Consider the following 18,198-nt stretch of genomic DNA (forward strand, 5'->3'; position numbering starts at 1 on the left):
TACGTGGAAAACCTGCCATCAGTCCAATTGAGTTCATCCAATGACTTATTTTTTTGAGTGTATTAACGCAGATGTCTTAGGAGTCAACAACCAATAAAAAGCATAAAAGGATCTCATATTTTATGCGTAGAATATTTTTTCATGTTCTGTGTTTAGTTTGAATCTTTTTCGTTGAATCACAAAGAGAATAAACTATAACTCAGTATTTGTGAATTTTGTATACAAAATGTTCTGATTACTGAGCTCTATCGGAATAAATAATTCATTAAAGGCACTTCAAAATTGTAGTTACTTGATAGGCAAATTTGGCATTTAATAGCTTTAAAGTAACTAAAATATTCCTTTAAAACTTTTATTTCTTTAAAAAATGATCGTGCCCTAGTTTTTTTTTTTGTTTTTCTTTTCTTTTTCTTCATGACTGTAAACCGCTGTCCGCCCTCATTTATTCTATGCTGTGAGAGAAGCGCGCTATAGCGTTCTGTTTTGGCTTTCTCACTGCGCACTGTGCATTACGGTAGAGGCGGGATCTCGCTCCATGTGGGTCGGCTATGATTGACATGGCGGAGTCTCCCAGTACTCGTAGCGTCGAGCCAGCAGACAGGCAAGACCCGGCCCAGGGAATTAAAAATCGCGCAGCCACGTCTGTTTGAAGATTATTTTATTGCAGCGAGGTGAGTCCTTTTACAGTTTTTAAGCAGCATTCCCCACAAAGTGGGGGAATCGAGGCAACTGGAGTGGATGTTGAAAAAGTTTTAGAAGTGCGTGTGTCTGTGTGTGAGTTTGGAGAGCTGAGCGCTGACGCCGGCAGTCTGGGCCACTTGGCCAACGCAAAGGAAAAAGGAAAATTGCTTTGCCACTGCGGAGGAGGGTGAAACGAAACTTTTTTTTGTTGCTCAAAAATTCCTTTTATTTTGAAACAATAAGGAAAAGCAAAGCAGAGGGGATAGTCGTGCTAATTCATCACACTAGTCGCGTGAATGTGTCGGACTGTGCGTTTTGGAGTCTGCTCTTTGTGGTCCCGATTTCTCAGCTTTCACCAAAGAATGTGTTTTTGTCTCCGAGGACTTCAGATGGAGTGAGTGCGCAACAGAAGAAAACCGTTGTCTCCGTGGCTTGTTTCTAATAATCAACTGTTGGTGCGCTGTGACTTGCATTGTGGAAATCGTCGTTTTTGTTGTTGCTGCTTAAAATCAGGAAATGAGCACTTTTATAGCTGGAAAATAACTTGGAAAGGAAGATGCTGAGGCAGCCAGATTTGACAGAGGGGGTTGCGAAATCATTGAATTGACACTATAGGGGATTCTGTTGTGTTGGATAACTGTCGAGAAGCGTTGAAGGGGCCGTTTAAGATCGACTTTCCGTTGACTTTGTGTGCGTTTGCAGAATGCAGTGAAAAGCTTTGGAGGAGGAAAAAAAAATCCCAACTCCAGCATATCCTAGCATTCCTTCCAGCCAGCCAGTCTCTCTCTCTCACCCTCTCTCTCCCCCAGAAACGACTACGTGTCTGTTTATGCAGGAGACAAATTTTTCTCTCAGCCTCTCTGATGCAGACGTGGAAATCAAACATTGGTCTTCTGCTCGACACGATCGATTATCTGACGTCCACGTAGTTACAGAAAGACTATAGGCCCTTGTCCCACCGCATTAGGAGAAAACTTCAGATGAGTTGGGCTGCAGGATCGTTGGTAGCTTGTCAGGTTTTTCTTTTTTTTTCTCCCCTTGTTTAATAACGGGACTCAATAGTTGTCATTAAAATGTCATTACTGGTGGTGGCAGTATTGGTGAGGTGTAATTGGAGCATTGATTTGGGGGTTGCATATCTCCCCGTGTTGTGCGCTTCAGGTCCACGTCGGATGATATTGGTTACGGGCTTGGGGGGATTACCCAACGCATCACACACATGTACGCTTCTTCTACTTTTTCATGGGAGAAAGTGAAGGAAAGGGAGACGGAGAAATCCGATCCCAAATAGATGACGTCACGTGACATTCCTTTGGTGAAAGGCTGATGTGGCCATGATTTTTTTCCCTTTCTTTACCCCCCCGGAAAAAAAAGAAAAAGATATCTGACTTTTCTTTGAGGGGGATGAATGAGGTCGGCTTCCAGCTGAAAAGGTGTATTTGGGTTTAGAGTGTGAAGGAATTCTCCCTGTGCTGCTTGAATGAGCAATTTATCTTGCTTCCATGAGAGCATCAAAAACTTTTAGCATCAGACAGTTAAGTTGTGGACAGTAAGCTGAGAGGTGGACAGCTGGATGCAGGTAAAGCTTTAATCAAAGTGTGGCACTCTAACATGATTAAAAGCCTTTTCTGCTGAAAGTAGCATCTGTTGGCTCTAACTTAGATCCCAAGAGGAATCAGGTTAAAAGGTAAGATAGGCTTTCAGATTTGGGACCATCCTGCTTTACAGCTCCAGCATTATTCTTTGTGTTTCATTGGTGTCAGATTCAGCACAGCTTGTTGCCTGAAGCTTGTATTAAATGTGCAACATTGTACACAGCTGAAACTCCTAGGATATATGTAGCAAGGATTTGCCTTAAAACTGATGCAACTTTATATCAAATGATCCTTATCTTCTCATTTTCACATTTTCTCTGTGTGTCTTTAAGCAGACACAGTCAGGTTGGGGTTATACTGGAGTCACATTGATGGAGGGTAACCATTGTTGCTTTAGCTTTCCATGTATTTTGCACAAACAGAGAAAGAACAGAGGTTGAATAACACTTTATGTAAGTTTTAAATTTGTCACACAGGTGCAGCCCACACCTTTGTGCCACTAACTGTGATGGTGCGTCACTGCCTACACATGGGGTGATTTTTAACATTGCAGCTTCTGTGATCCAATTAATTAGTTTTTGCATGAGTGACAACCAAAATAATGAGGAAAAGGGAGGCTAAAATATCTTATATGTCAATTCACTGGTAAGTTCTTTTTATATGGCATACATTTTTCTTCTCTACTTCTCCAGCATCTACATAGAAAGCATACATGATATTAAAACAAGAAGCTTTGGGTCCAATATTCAGAATGTGGTTATTCTAAGAACAATAAGGAAGTTACTTTCATGTTACATGTGATTTCAGGATGCCAGGAGGATTCTCTTTGTCTTAGTACTCTGGTTCGCTACTGGCCTAATAAAACTCTTTGGTATGCCTGGTTGAAATGGGGTCAGGGAATGGGCAGCCTGGATGATGCTAGCCATTGTATGTGTGTACTTATGTGTCTGACTGGTAACCTAGAACACGCTATCAAATGGGTAGTGTTACCAAGTAGCTCTTGTTTTTCAGGAACACAGGCAGATGCAGCTATAGAGTTACATAGACAAAACAATGCTGCCCTGGAATGTGTGTGTGTGTGTGAGCATGTGAAACAGAGGCAAACATGAAGAAACTTATGATAAAACTCCTCATGAATTCCTGTTACTGTAGTTTTTCAGGCATTAGACTTTTTTTTTTATAGTTTTTATATAGTTGTAGACATTTTATCGACCAAATAAGCAAGATTAGATTTGAAAATAATTGTTGCTTTGCTGAATTAGTCGTTGCAGCACAGTGGTGATTTAGTTCAAGAGACAAGTGTGTCAGCTTCAAAGGCTTTAGAAAAGAAGAAAAACATGCACAGTCTGTGCAAATTTAAATTTGTTACATTTATGATCTGCAGTTCTTGTCATGTCTGCATATAATCAGTAGTAATTATTATTTATAGTACTGATTCCGACCATTTAAATACATCAGTTTGCTCTGAATATTTCCTTCTAGTAACTGGTGTGTGTTTGCTGTGCACTGTGCTTCACCGCTCTACTGTATGTCTGCAGTTTCTATGTATCCTGCTGTCTCTTCTGCCATCTGGTTCTCCGAATGCAACAGGTGTGCTTCCCAGAAAAATTGCTACCTTCACTGTTACTGTTTCGGAGGTGCATTTCCTTGACAGTGATGAGAGGTTATCTTATTTGTAAGTTGGATGTGATTAGGAGTTCCTCTACTGTGAGGTCAAAAGGTCAACACTTAAAGTGCAAAAGCAGGATTTCTGTAGATTATCTCCTTGCTGCCTCTCTGGTTTTTTAATTACTGTAAGTAACACTGTCTTTTTGTTCAAGATAACGTACGAGTGTGGGGTAATGATGTCCTACAGGATGAATTTGTAGTGCAGGTTTAGTGTGCTGCATCTCTTGATTTGTTTCATGAAGTGTGTATGCAAATATACAGTTACATTAAGTTACAAATGACTCATCTGATTCATGAGGTCAAACCCCGTGTTTGCTGCAGGATATTGTGCAAACAGACACTGAGAAAGAGATGCATGGATGTGTTATGAGAAAAAAACGCTTTGTCCTATTTAACAACAGCAGCTGTTTGTCTGACGCTCCATGCTTTCACTTTCCATTTCCCAGCTTTTGACTGGGTGTCTCTGCTTGTTGCCACACACTCGCATCTTCGCCCACTCTTTCTCTCTTGCTCCATCTTCTTCTCTCCCAAATGAACGGTGGCTTTTTGTTGAAGTATCCCAGCATCTAATGTTTGCTTGGCATAGAACTGTAATGTTTACCCTTCTCGGCCCTTTCTTTCGTCCTCCTTGCCTTCCTCCCTGCCCCTCTTGCTCTCCAGAATCCCGTCTCCCTTCTTTTTTTTTTTTGTCTCCCTCGATAATTTCCTGTATTGTTGACAGTTGATTCAGATGTAGATGAAAGAAGCCTTTCAACTTCTCTTCCCCCATCTCCTCCCTCCCATCCCCTTTTCCATTGCATTTTTCTTTCCTCTTCTCTTGGCTTCTTCTTTTGCTAATCGTAGTGTTTGATAAAATAATTCAAACAATCTCAGTCTCAGAGTTTCAGTCTAAAATAAGACAGACAGGATTTCTCAAATGTGATGCAACTGAATGAATATTTTTGGAAATAAATATTTACAAAGACTGTCATGAAAGGTCATTGAACTTCCTCTTAATGCTTTTTTGCAAAGAAAATAGTAACAGTGTTCATTCACTTTTAAGTAAACATCTTTATAATGACTAAACTAAACAACCTAATAGGGCATTTAAAAAATGAAAACAAACTGCTGTTCTTATGCAGCAGATTTATTACATTTTGACAGTTAAAAGAAACGAGGAGCTCGTTAATGAATTAAATGATTGATGGTTATTTTCTTGTCAGTAATTTAAATAATAGGTTACCCTGGGTCATTTTCAGAACCCCTTTAGACTCCTGGTTAGGCAAAAGCTATTTCAAGGCATATACCTGGAAACTATACAAGTAATTTCCCCTTTGTTTTGATGTTTTACACACTGAATGTTGTGTGTTGGTGTCTGCCAATGTGCTGCATGGAATACACTCTAGCTTGACCCTTACAGCAGTCACTTAAAGAAAGTTATAATGGTTAATTAAGCTTTTGTACCATTTTAGTAACTTAGCAAAATTTGACCTGTTCTGTTGATATCCAAGCATCACTGCACATGAACAATGTTAAACATGATTCACTTCTCTCTTTGTTTAAGCAGAGCTAATGAATATAATCATTAGTTGCAGCCATATTTCTATATGAGGGTAGATGACGCATAAGCTGGAACAGTACTTAAAGTCGAGCCACAAGCAGAAATTTGAGCCACGTATATTCGAATACCTTACGTGCATTTCAATGCACAGCAATACTGGCACATGATTCAACTTGTGCCCTCGCTTAAATCTTTGATTTTACCAACTGGTGCTATTGAAACATCTCACCTGCTGAGACACAGACTAATAGTTAACGTGATAGAGTCAAAGAATTTTGACAAAGAGGTAAAAGTTTCACAACAAGAAGGCCGGCTGCCAAATTTATCATCAACTTAGTATCTAAGGTAAAAAAAAAAAAAAGGTTTGAATGATTCAAATGAGGTGTGTATCTCTCGGTCACCCTGCCCTCCTTTTGCCCTTTCACAGGCCCTAGGCGGTATCCATAGAAATGGCTTGTTGAAGAGATGCCTCTGTGTGAGCATGCACAGTCAGCTGGCCAAAGACATTAATTGTGCATATATATATAATATATATATGCACACAAAGACACAGACACAGCCTTGATTTAACACATATGCATGAAATGTACACACTCAGTTAACTTTATGTGCTTGTATTAGCATGCCAGGCGTGTTGGTGTTGCTGGTTGGCAGGCCCATGGAAAGTTCCGCCAGTCGTTAATGGCTGTTTTTATGCCTGGCTGTGAGCATTTTGAGTGTTTATCTCAAGTGTCTTAAATCTGCAGTTGGCTAAGTCTCTCTTGTGTGTGTGTGTGTGTGTGTGTGTGCACTGAAGTGGGGAACTGAATCTGTAACTAGTTATTTTCAGTTTCTTTTATGTTGTGAACCAAAATTAGAACTCATATAAGACTTCTTAGTATGCCTGTCTCTCTGTATGTGACCATCATTATTTGTATGTATGATTAATGCAACTGTGCGTGTGTGTGTGGCAGTGCTTCACATGTTGTCACTTCACATGGAGGATATATTTGGGCCAGATTTAAGGGTGAAGGGGAGGAATCTTAATTTGACTTCCGATCCGTTTCTTAGAGGATCCTGTCATTAAAACTAACAAAGAAACAGCCCCGTCCAAACTATCACATGAACTAAGCAAACTGATTGGTTGTGACACATTGGATGAATTATTTATATCGGAAGTGTCAGAAGTTATTTTTTAAACGGAAGAAAACATTGTGGTTGGAGTAATGGAAAGTGGAAAGCATCGTGAAATAACATGTTTAGTCAGCAGAATGAAATCATAGCAAAACCATGAAGCAGGGATTTGTGCGACTAGAAATGCCAGGCTTTGTATCCAAATAGCCATATGCACACTGTAGATTGTGACCTTAGAGAGTGATCTTACCCCAAAAGGTCATCGTGTGCAAGGTTTCTGCCAAGAAAGTTTTCGATCGGGCGGTTCCTTAAACTTCAGACAGAACAGTGGAGCTGCATATGTGCAACAACAGCAAAAGGAAAGAGACGGCGATGAACGATTTTAAGCTGAACTCGTAAATCAGTATTAGTTAATAACACTTTCCTGGCTCCTTATTCCCTGTTTTTGAACTTCTTTATAGTTTTTTTTCTCAAGCCGATTTATATGTGTAAAAATGCCTAACACGAGCAGAAGGCTAATAACTTACAGTGGCTACCTTGAGAGTTGCAGCTATTCTCCTTAAAGGAAAAGAAAATCCTGGCGCTCATCAACACCTGAGCTCGACGTAAGCTTAAATGGCCACACTGCTTGTAAAACACTGATGTTATCATTGTGATCTTTTGGCCATGTTGCTCACCATTAGTTTGGGGCTCAGCAAAAGGAGGAAATAAATGCTCAGTAAAAAATATTAGATTTATCAGCGAAATGTAAAAATGATGAATCTCAAAGCCTCAAGCTACGGATGCTAACGTAGCCTGCTAACACCCACAGGTTAGCCTGTCTTTTTAACACGATCTGTCATGTTGAATGCTGAGCTGTGATATTTCCTGCTCCAAGGTGCACACTTGACTTTTTGACCGTTTGTTTTAATAAATTAAAATAACCGTGACAACTTATTTGACATGGCACCAGTTATTTTGAAGCTCGATCTGACTAAATGTTTAGTGAACGGGGACGAGAAGGGGAATGTCTCTTTCCATTTTTCATAGCAGGCCTCTTCCTCTTGCTTTCAAATGTGAAAGATTAATCCTCGAAAGCTACTGATGATGCAGCAGTAAGACCTGCTACTGCCTGACCAGTGAGAAACTGATCAGAGGAGAGCATATTGGCCATTGACATATCCGTGAAAACAACTCTAGTTTTCATTATGTGTTACAAATGGCACCTGTAAATTGTAACAATGAGAAATCCTTAACTGCTTGGCCTAGTTACCTTAATAACTTATAAGTAATTAAGAGGGTGTTTTTAAAAAAAGATTGAAAAGTGTATCTTCAAATTATTTAAGCTTTGTGCACACATGGCCTCAGACCTCTGTTTTCTTGAACTTTTCTTCCCCTTACCTGCAAGCAGGATCACACACAAATCAATAAAATATTCCATACTGAAATCCACAGACACAGCACCCCCTCCCCTCCATCCCCTCTCTCCCCTCCCCAAAGTAGTGTGTGAAATCCTGAGGCTGATTGAAGAGAAGGAATGTGACCCTGTGACCCCAAGCTGTAGGGAGGGGTGTTATAAGTGTGTGTGTGTTTGATCGTAGGGAGCAAGTGATTGTATGTACACCTTCAACTGGCTTGCGATTCCCAGAAGTGTCTTCTCTCATTTTTCAGCCCAATTCAGTTTTCCTCTAATGGATTTAACACTGATGCGTGCACTCGCTCCCTCCTCTCTCTCTTTCACACACTCACACACATGCACATTCATAAACACAAGTACACAACAGGTTTCTCGTGTAGGTGTGACTAAATGATTTTTCTATCTCAGCGCCCACACAGGCATCTACACACTACTCACTGAGCAAGCTTTTCCTGACCCATAAAATCCGAGTCTCTCTTGGTGGTTTGTCTGCATCTACACACTCATCCATCTGCAAATGAGAGTTTGGGCTTCTCTCTGTGTGTGTGTGTGTGTGTGTGTGTGTGTGTGTGTGTGTGTGTGTGTGTGTGTGTGTGTGTGTGTGTGTGTGTGTGTGTGTGTGATAGGGGGATGGTGGTGGTTGGTTGGGGAGTAGAATTATTCACTTCTTGACTTTGCATGGCTGTCTTAATTAAGACTCATGGCATCCAGCCTCGATGGAGATCAGCATTAGTGGCTAAGACATGCTGTGTGTGCAGGTCTGGATGGCAGCAGGTCCACTGGCATTGAATGTGCGCTCTTTGTCTGGACTCTGCGGTTGTCCTCCTTCACCTCTCTTCATAGGCCGTTTGTAATGCAGAGCTAATTACAATGATTGTAGGTCACTTCATTGAAATACATAGTCTTTAAGAGGTCTTTAAGACAGAGAAGTTAGGTCTTTGGTAAAAGAAGAAAAAGTGATTTTTACTTGTCTAAATACAATTATGTTAATACTCATGTTTAAACACTCAGCGTGTTTAAATATCACAACTAACTCGTTTTTTTTTTTAAATTGAGGTATTTTGCCATTGACATCATCAGACATCCAGACCAAACTCACTAAATATGAAAAACATGGGAAAGAAAAATTGAGAAATCAATACATTTTTGCTGTGCTTTAGCCTTGAGGCAAGTGTTATGGTGAACTCCTGCTATATGAATGAAATATGAATTGAAATAAAATGGAAAAATCTTTTGAATAATTGATTGCCAAAGTAGCCAAGTAAGTAATATTTAGTTAGTAATATTGGTCATAAGGTATAAATATGCACAGGCGCTCTAAAAGCAGTTTTTAACACATTCCCAAATGTGCTGGTTTTAATGTAATTTTTTTTTTGTCTTTTCTGGCTGGAGTTTTAGAATAAGAGTATTGTCTGCTGCTTGCTAGGGTATACAATGTATTATGTTCATGTGTGCCCATGCTGTGTATACTGGAGTTTAAGCATGCCTGTGCACCCTGTTGGTGTGTATTGTGCGTGTGTGTGTATGTACATGCTCGCTTGTCTGTGTGCTCGATGTGTGCAGTGAGGAGGAAGTGGCTGTGTTTGTTTAAACTAAGCACGCTCAGCCATGTGGGACAATTTAGCGGGAATCAGAGACTTATACCCCGCCCCCCACACCTCCCTCCCACCCACCATTCAAACTTCCACAAGTCTGTGCTGCTCTCCTCCCCCATTCTAACCCAAAACCTTCTGAATGGGCGGCTGTCTTTTGAAGGCTGAGGGGTTGTTTGAGAAGTTGAGCCAATAGTGTGGGGAGGTAAGAATGGAGGGGGAGGAACAGGGGCAGGGGAGAGCTGCAATAGGTTAAAGCTGAAAGTAGGGCCCAGGATGAGATGAGAAGATGAGGGAGGGAGTACATGGTGCACGGAAATCAAAGTTTAACTGTTCATTAGCTGCTGATTCTTTCGTGCGAATCAGCAGCTGAGCCTCAAAAAGCATGCAACCGCAAAAGTTGTATACAACACACACCCAGCCCTATCTAATCTGTCAACTTGAAGAAGATCCAGCTCTGCAGGCAAAGAATCTGATTTATGCTAAAGCACTGTATTACATGGATCCAACTGCATTACATGGCAATAACCTGGAAAAATGAGAGGAGGTAGTGGATGAGAGATGAATGAGAATGTGGAGCTAGTGTCCTATAATGGCATGCTAGCATAATATTTGGCCGATCTGAGATGTAAATGAAATGCAAATAGTGTGTTTATCAGTTTTGCTGAAAGTCTGCAATGTGGATAATTTTATAAAACGCATGTCGGTTATTGACTCCAGCGCTATCTTGCTTTGTTTCATTATTCTGTCACTTTTTCGACTTTGTCTTTCTCTTGTAGTCTTTGCGTTTAGAACTGTTTGACAAAGTAAAACACTTCTGAAAATGGCATGCAGTCTTACCTAAAGGTAAAGATCAATAAGGTTTAGTGATTACTTGCTTGCAAAACCTGGACTTGAGACTTAAGACATACAAGAATTTCTTAACCTTTAATAATCTTTGGGTTTTAGGAGTAGATGGACTTTAATCTGCTGATTTCCATTTAACTTGGGCATTAGCAGGTTAGCCATGTTAAGCCAGCGCCCAGACGGCCTCTGTGTGTATGACGCCTGTCATGCCCACCAGTCAGACCAATTCAGCCTTTAGTCTCCTGGCCTGTAGGTTGGCCTTCCCCGGCGTGGCCAGACTGAGCCTTGGAGATCCAAGGTGTTAGGAAAGAGAATGCTGTGAGCTGTCCTTGAGCTGAGTTCTCAATCCTCAGCTTCTTTGGATCTGATGGGGAAAAGTCTTAACTGTTGTGGGATGGGAGGAAGACGGCAGAGAGGGAGGGATGATAGAGGGAAAGAGAGATGAGGAGTAAGGGGAGAAAAGGACAAATGGAGAAGAAAAATCTGGAAGCGCTGGCATGAAGAAGAGTGAGTCATGTTCATGTGCTTGTGGGAGAATAGCCACTTCCTCTGTAACACACAAAAACACCAACAAAATACAGAATGTTCTTATAAGACGTCCGCCAATATGTTTTATTTTTCCAGGGCTCATGATGATTATTTGTAATCAAGGAGACTGATGTATTTTAAACTGATCTACGTTTACAGTTTTTAAATGTCTCAATGTCATTATTTAGGACAAAAAAAAACTTTTTTCAAATGCTCTGGTTTAATTATGTTATTGGTAAATTATTATATATGTCAGCATATTATTTCATTGTGTTTATTTTATATTGAGGCAAAAAGGAAACTGCTAATTACGTATTTTTAGTATAAGTGGGAAACTGGTTGTTTTTGACATCATATGACAATTTGGCACATGAACTTTGGCCAATTTTGGGATAATCAGGTTGGAAAATATTCCACACTTTTCCTTGAAACAGTTCGCTTCGAATGGGTTTGCAGGGAGCGTGAAGGAGGTGGTATACATTCATGCCCACTCCATAGCGGTGGGTGTATCAGACTTATTAGATGCACTATTTGCACAGTGATATATTACAACATCACCCTTTTATTTTGTACTAATAAGTCGATGGGCTATATGTACAAGCTAATGTCCTGTCACTTTTGCATTTAACTGTTGTGCTCTCATTTGTCGAGGGATGCCTGAGCAAGTCCAGGGCTGCAGGGCTGCTTGGATACAGCTATGAAAATGGATCATATGTAACACTGGCCAATTACATTTCTGCGCTCTCAAAAAAATCTTGTCACTGGGTTTCAAAATTCTTAGTTTCAGTTTCAGGCCACTAACATCTTTAAGTTAAAGGAGCTCTCAGCAGGAAGACAAGAGCGAGAGATTGGCGGTCTTGGGTGATGTAATTGATGGAAACATCTGACTGGGATGAATGGTATCACAGAGTCACTTTGTCTTTCTGTGTATGGCTATCTGCAATGCCTCTGTTTATACTCAGACTCTCAGACAATGACCCACATTATTTCATTTATTAGTTCCTTTCTTACGCATACACCTTTTTTCTCACACACAGGAGAGTTTTTGGATATAGATCTTCTCTCCTCTGAAGTTACGTCGGTGCTACGTGGCAGGCGTTGGACTGTCAGGCCTCTACTGTGGGTTTACTGCCTACTGGCCAAGCACACAAACACACACACAAAATCACACACACAAGGCCAACTCACAGCCGTACAGCTGCAAGAGGGAGGGCTTGCAGGCAGATGCACACATCTGCTGGAGCGGGCTGTGCTGTGCTAAAGCTAGCAGCAAACACATAACTCCCAGAGCAACACAGAGCTGATTGTAAACACTCTGCCTTCATAAATAGCCGGGGAAAAAGGGGAGAGCCTGTCTGAAACTCTTGGCTTGACCCTTAATTTACCGGATTCATTCAATTTTCTCTCCCTCTCCATCTCTTTCACTCACACAGTCTCTCACAGCCTGCTGTCTGCGGAATGACAGGCAGGACTAATGTTTGTTCTGCAGCAATAACACAATTAGAATTCCACACATTTCTCTCACCACACACTCAACCCTCGTCTCTCCTTGTTTTTACCCATCCCCATTCAGTCTCCTCGTCTCTCCCCTCTCTGGTCTTATCACTACCCCCACCCCTTCTTCTTTAACACCGCCTGTGCTGCCCTTCTCTACTTTAACAGATTACTATCAATACCTCCCTTTGTAAACAAGCAACAGATTATATGTATTTAATAACACCAAAATTGCTATTTTTTTCATTAAACTCCAGGCCTGTCTCAGCTGTTTGTGTGTGTGTTTGTCGGTGTGCTCTATTCTTGGCATAGTTCTCTTCATTCCACTGCTTTGCCACTTACGGCTTGATGCAAGTGATGTTCCACCATCCACCAATTAACCTTTCTCTGTCTTGCTCAGAGACACACAAACACACACGCACACACACCCTGGCTGGAAGTCCTCTCCCACAGCTCCTGACCTGAGTGTAAAATAGCCGTTTCCTCTTGATTTTGTTCCCAAGGAAAAATGATGCCTCACCTACACCCTCCCTCCCTCTCCCCCCTTCTTGTCATTCTCAGCTTCTCTCCTGTCTGTCTTTTTCGGCACTACCTCCTATGCTTCTTCACCTCTCTTTCTCTTAGACACTTTTTTGTGTTCCACTGTGTGTTGAGGGTGCTCTCCTGACATTGTGTGTGCTAATGTGCACAGTTATGTAACTGAATTCTCTCCTTGGGAATGGGCTGCCGCTTCTTGGAGATCAGCTTTTACTTCCCCGCCCAGTGCTCCGGCAACAGCCTATAAGGAGAGCTAATAGCTTCCCATCAGCCAGTTGGAAACATCGGTCGTATTTTGACAGGGTCGTGGAATGCGAGGAAGGCGGGGTCTTTCCAGGAAGCGCCTAGCAAAAGAGTCAAATCCTGGACTCCTGGGCTGAGCTACTTCTTAGGAACCCAAGTAGTCTGTGTGGCAACATGCAGATTAAAGGTGTAAGGATTTAGTTTGTGGTGCATTAGCTCTTAAAAGAAGTAGATGAGTTTAGGCAAAAACATTACATATCTTGCAATTCAAGTTATCTGAAGTTGGTCAGCATGCACACTGTCAACTTGAGTGACCATGTAAGAACTCCTTCCATTAACCCTTTTATTGAGGAACCATATATGGCTGCTTGGTTTGTAACATAAGACCATGAAAAAAGTTTAAAAAATCTTGTGTTAGAGTTGGCAATTTATTAAGAGTTAAAAAGCCTCAGTTTATGAGGGCACATGGGAGGAGAGTGAAGACTAACCTAAAGTCACTGAGTCATTAGTTTGCTGCCTATTTTACTGGCCTTATATGTGCATTGGGTATGTGGGTACATGGATGAGAGGATGACACAAGAGAAAGGCTTCGCTCAGGATGCTCAGTGTGTGTGTGTGTGTGTGAGAGAGAGAGAGAGTGTGAGTGCGAGTGAGGGAATGGGGAAAGAAGTGCTGAGGCCATCATTTACCAGGCTCCAAGTCTTGACTTGCCTACACTCTGGCTGCACGGTGATCTGCAGTATGCCTGGCATTCAGAGGAAACAGAAATAAATACAGGCAGACAGAAAATGAAAGAGAAAGAATGATTTTATTCAAGGTTTGAAACGGTGACAAGCATGTGATGTTTTTATGCAACATAGTAATAAAGTCCAAGATTTCCTCAGACACTGACATTAAGAGGAGCAGCATTCCTGCATTTCACATGAATAACTGCAAACTGTTAATAGTTTCTCATCTGCCTCTTGTTATGAGCAATCTGAAGCCAGTGACCGCAGTATAACCTTGGACACTTTTTTGGTATTCTCTAGGACTGCTTAAATGCACATCCTTTTGGGGATGTGGCAAGAAAAATTGCAGAAATTGCAAAGAAAAAGTGTTGCAGTAGAGACAGTAAAAGCCTGTACTGGTGAAGCTGAAGAAAGCTTTCAGGTCAGCATTAAAATTCAAGTTCTTCTCTACAGTTAGTCCTAGTTTTATTTTATTTCTTGTAGTTGAGGAAGACAGCTGCTAAATGCACACATTTTGGAAATGGCTACTTTCTCTCTACTTTCATTGGGTTGCGTTGTGTAGCAGACACATTTTTTCACCTAAAACGTTGTTATTTGTCATGATTTCTAAAGCCAACACTGTTTATAGCAATGTCTACGTATGTTGTGGCATTGAGGTAAATTTTGCCTGATTTAGGGTTTTAAAAGAGACTCGTTAAAAGTGAAATGCAGCATCTGGCTGGTTTAGCTTGCCATTAGATGTGGTTTCTCTAGGTGCCGGATCTCATCTGTTCTGAAGGAAAAAGGGTGCCCTAAAGGTTTAAGTTTAGGTAGTTTGGAGAGGAGCTTGTTCATACACGGTATGAAGTGCAGCACGTGTGTGCGCTTGTATGTGTCCATTGCATTCCAATCCACCCGTTCAGAGTTCTTCTGCGTGGATGACATGTCATTACTGCAATTATAGGGCAAGAGGACTTCAGCTATAAGAGCACACACGCACACACACACACACACGCACACGCACACACACACACACACGCACACATGCAAGCCAAATGCATGCAGTCAGATTGAAGAACAAGCTGAAACTCTGAATTTTGTTTGTCTGCTGCTCCCTCCCTCACATAAGCACACTGTCTGCATATGTGCAGCAAGCTGTCGGCCAATGTGGGACCCAAAAGAGGTTTCATCTTTTATAAATCCCCTCTCTGTCCTTCCCAAGTGTGTGTTCCTGTGTGTGTGTTTGTGTGTGTAAGCACAATCACAGCATTCCTTTTTGCCGTCCTCTCCACATTTTCTTTCTTTCTGCCCTCTGCTTCTCTCCTTCCCTGCACCCCCCTTCACTGTGTGTGTGTGTGTGTGTGTGTGTGTGTGTGTATTAGAAAGAGGGTGAAAGAGAGAGAGAGCAGGTTTCTCCTAGACTGAATACCTTTTGTAAAATGAGCTGGGGTTGAATGGGAGTGGTGTTTGTGGCAGTTTCCCACCATATGTAGAAGTCTCCCCCCCCTTGCCCAAACGCACAAACTTGTATCAATGCATCTGTGTGTGTGTATTAAAAACCAGCACAGATTCAACTGATAAGATTGGTTTTAAAAGGCTTGGACCAATCCCAGTTGTGGTGGCTGTTTTGTGTGCATGTGTGATCCTGTGTGTGCACTGCGGTGAACACTCATTCATTTAGTTTCTAAGTACTGACACCTGAGTGCATTCCTCAGTTTAACACACCCAGCATGAGAAATAAGATACCAGGTCTGTGCGTCTCTTTTTCTTTCTTATCTACTCTTCATTATCACATTTACATACACATCTAGATGTAGATATGCTTGTGCTGTACTAAGCAAATGAATAGCACAATCTATGTTTTGTTTATATAGGAAACTTGTGAAAAAAGCATATACAAGACGTTTAGAGCTCACGTATTACACCCACCTATGAAACTATTGTCACAGGTTGATTTCTGGGTCATCACTGATACCTTTCTGCAAATGTAACATTTCCAAATGTAACAAGCACAGCTAAGTTTCAGTTCTTCCTCTCGATATTTCATGTTCAACTTTTTTTTTTTTTTTTTGTTGTCCTCTCCACCTTAAATAAAATTCCCATCCCTAATAGAAACACAGAAGTGAGGCAGCAGCTGATGTTTAGAAAGTTAGGTCACATGATGTCTATTTATATATTTAGACACACACAGCAAGGACAAACCTGACATTGGTTGTTAACGGAACTGTTGTTGTGAATGTACAGTCAATATGCACGCCACATTTTAACACCTTTGTCACGAGGAAGAAAAATCAAAAAAAGATTTGATGAGGTTTTTAAACTTCAGCAACATGAAAATCAGTTGAAATTTGTAAAACCTGGTTTATGTTTGTTTTGCCTCTACACACAAGGAGGACTTAAAGAATGAAGTGCGCAATAGTAGGGCAGGGTGATATGGAGAGAAAAAAAGCCTAACACATTATTTTTTTCAATATCGGTTGATATTGAGATATACCACAATATAAATGAGATGTGAATATAAAAGGTGAATTTTGGTTTAAATATTATTTTCTGTCAAAACTAGAACATGATAAATGTACTGTTGAATATTGTAAGACCCTATTTTAAATAAATAACATAGTTATTACTATTATTACAAAACAAAATCTCAAAAAAAAAAAAAAAAACCCAGACAGTTCAGTACATTTTCTCGTTATTTGGTATTTTTGATAAGTGTGTCAGACAGTTTCATAATTCAGATTCCTGCTCAGTATTTTGCAGTTTGGTGAGAACTGCTACTTTGGCTGGAGGACACTTTTTGCACAAATAATCAAAACACCAAAATCCTGAATCAGCTTGAACTGTCTGAGACCCTGAAAGAGTTGTTCTGGATAATAGTGCTGAGATTCCATTTTTCTTTCTTTTGGGGAATACTGTGCAAAACTAGTTTGTGTGACAAACCGTTATCCAGGTCAGCACAAATGCTGGTTACTTTTAGTGTTCTTATCATAGCTGTTGGGCCATGATTGTTTAAACTGAGATAATCTAAAAATAAGTAGGGGTGTAACAAGTTTTGTAACCAGCACAAACTGTGATCAGTCGTAAGAATGATAGAAAATCTCTTTCTGGCCATGTTGTAACTGTTCATGCGAAACGTCTCTTAAAAGTCAACCTGCTTCCTGCCCAAGTGTCTTGACTTGTAGATTGCCTTCTCCTCCACTGCCTGTCCCATGATGATCGTAGTTTGGGGAACTGTGGGATTGCATCTGAAATCACTACTTATCTCTTTTTGTCATTCACGTCTAAAAAAGACTTGTGGTGTCAGTCATGTGTCACTGCGCGTCATGTGCTTTTAAAAAGACTGACTAAAAGCTGAACCTTTAGTTAATTTTAGAAGAAACCCATTTGTAGTGCATTACATCTATCAGTATGCTGTGACTTACATTGAGGCCAATGCCAAATTTCTGATTATACTTTTGATAAATTAATCTGGATGTTTGGGACAGAACTGAGTTGAAGGCAAATAAAAAGATAACAAGCCGGAACTTCCAACTGATTATATCTTAGTGTGTAAAAGAGTATAGAGCAAGGTTGTTTTGCTCAAGGTAATGTGCAAATTTACTTACAGTTAGTCAAAATATTCATTTCTTTGGTTACACAAAGCTCAACTTTTATTAAGACTAAAGGTTTTTACAACATTAACCTCTTTTACTATATAAGGCTGGGGATGTGTCTGGTAAGTTTCATTAACAGCTGATGAGTCAGGCACACTGATTTAGCGTTGCTGTGCAAGATGACTACCGGGACAAGGATGACATTGATTCTCTTCCCCCAGCTGGAGGAATAAAAGTGTCAGTTTGTGCAGCAGAAGTAGTAGATATTTACAGTCAGGAAGTGAATGTAGGTCCTGTGGCTTCTTTTACTTTCCTGGAGAAACCCCTTTTAGTCCCGCTGCTTTATTTTCTTTGCATCATAAACAAATGCGGTTCGGGAAGATGGAGAAGTAGAGCTGATCAGTTTCATCATGTCTTTTTAAATTCTTGTTTATAGGCAATTCATTCATAGAAGGAAAAAGAGAAGTGGAAGTTGGTGGTCTACTTTCTGCTGACAGGAAAAGTTCTCCGTTGGACTCTTTGAATGGGGTTTATTTTTTGCTTAATGTGATGACTTCAGTAGCTGTTTTCAAGACAAGATTTAATGCCAGGCTCTGGAGATTTTACCTGCGTCTGTTACACAAATGTGTGTGTATGTGTGTTTATATTTCCTTGGCTGTGTAAGT

General features: G+C 40.7%; 1 protein-coding gene across 1 annotated transcript in view; it reads left to right on the top strand.

The window, feature by feature from the left end:
* The first annotated feature begins 551 nt into the window (after positions 1-551).
* fndc3ba (fibronectin type III domain containing 3Ba) overlaps positions 552-18,198 on the top strand; it is an 86,712-nt gene continuing 69,065 nt past the window's right edge. Inside the window, exon 1 of the mRNA XM_026152459.1 lies at positions 552-671. The gene's annotated coding sequence lies outside the window, so the exon portion shown is untranslated. The remainder of the gene's footprint in view (positions 672-18,198) is intronic.

Source organism: Astatotilapia calliptera, chromosome 19 (genome assembly GCF_900246225.1).
Source record: "Astatotilapia calliptera chromosome 19, fAstCal1.2, whole genome shotgun sequence".
Taxonomy (NCBI): Eukaryota; Metazoa; Chordata; class Actinopteri; order Cichliformes; family Cichlidae; genus Astatotilapia; species Astatotilapia calliptera.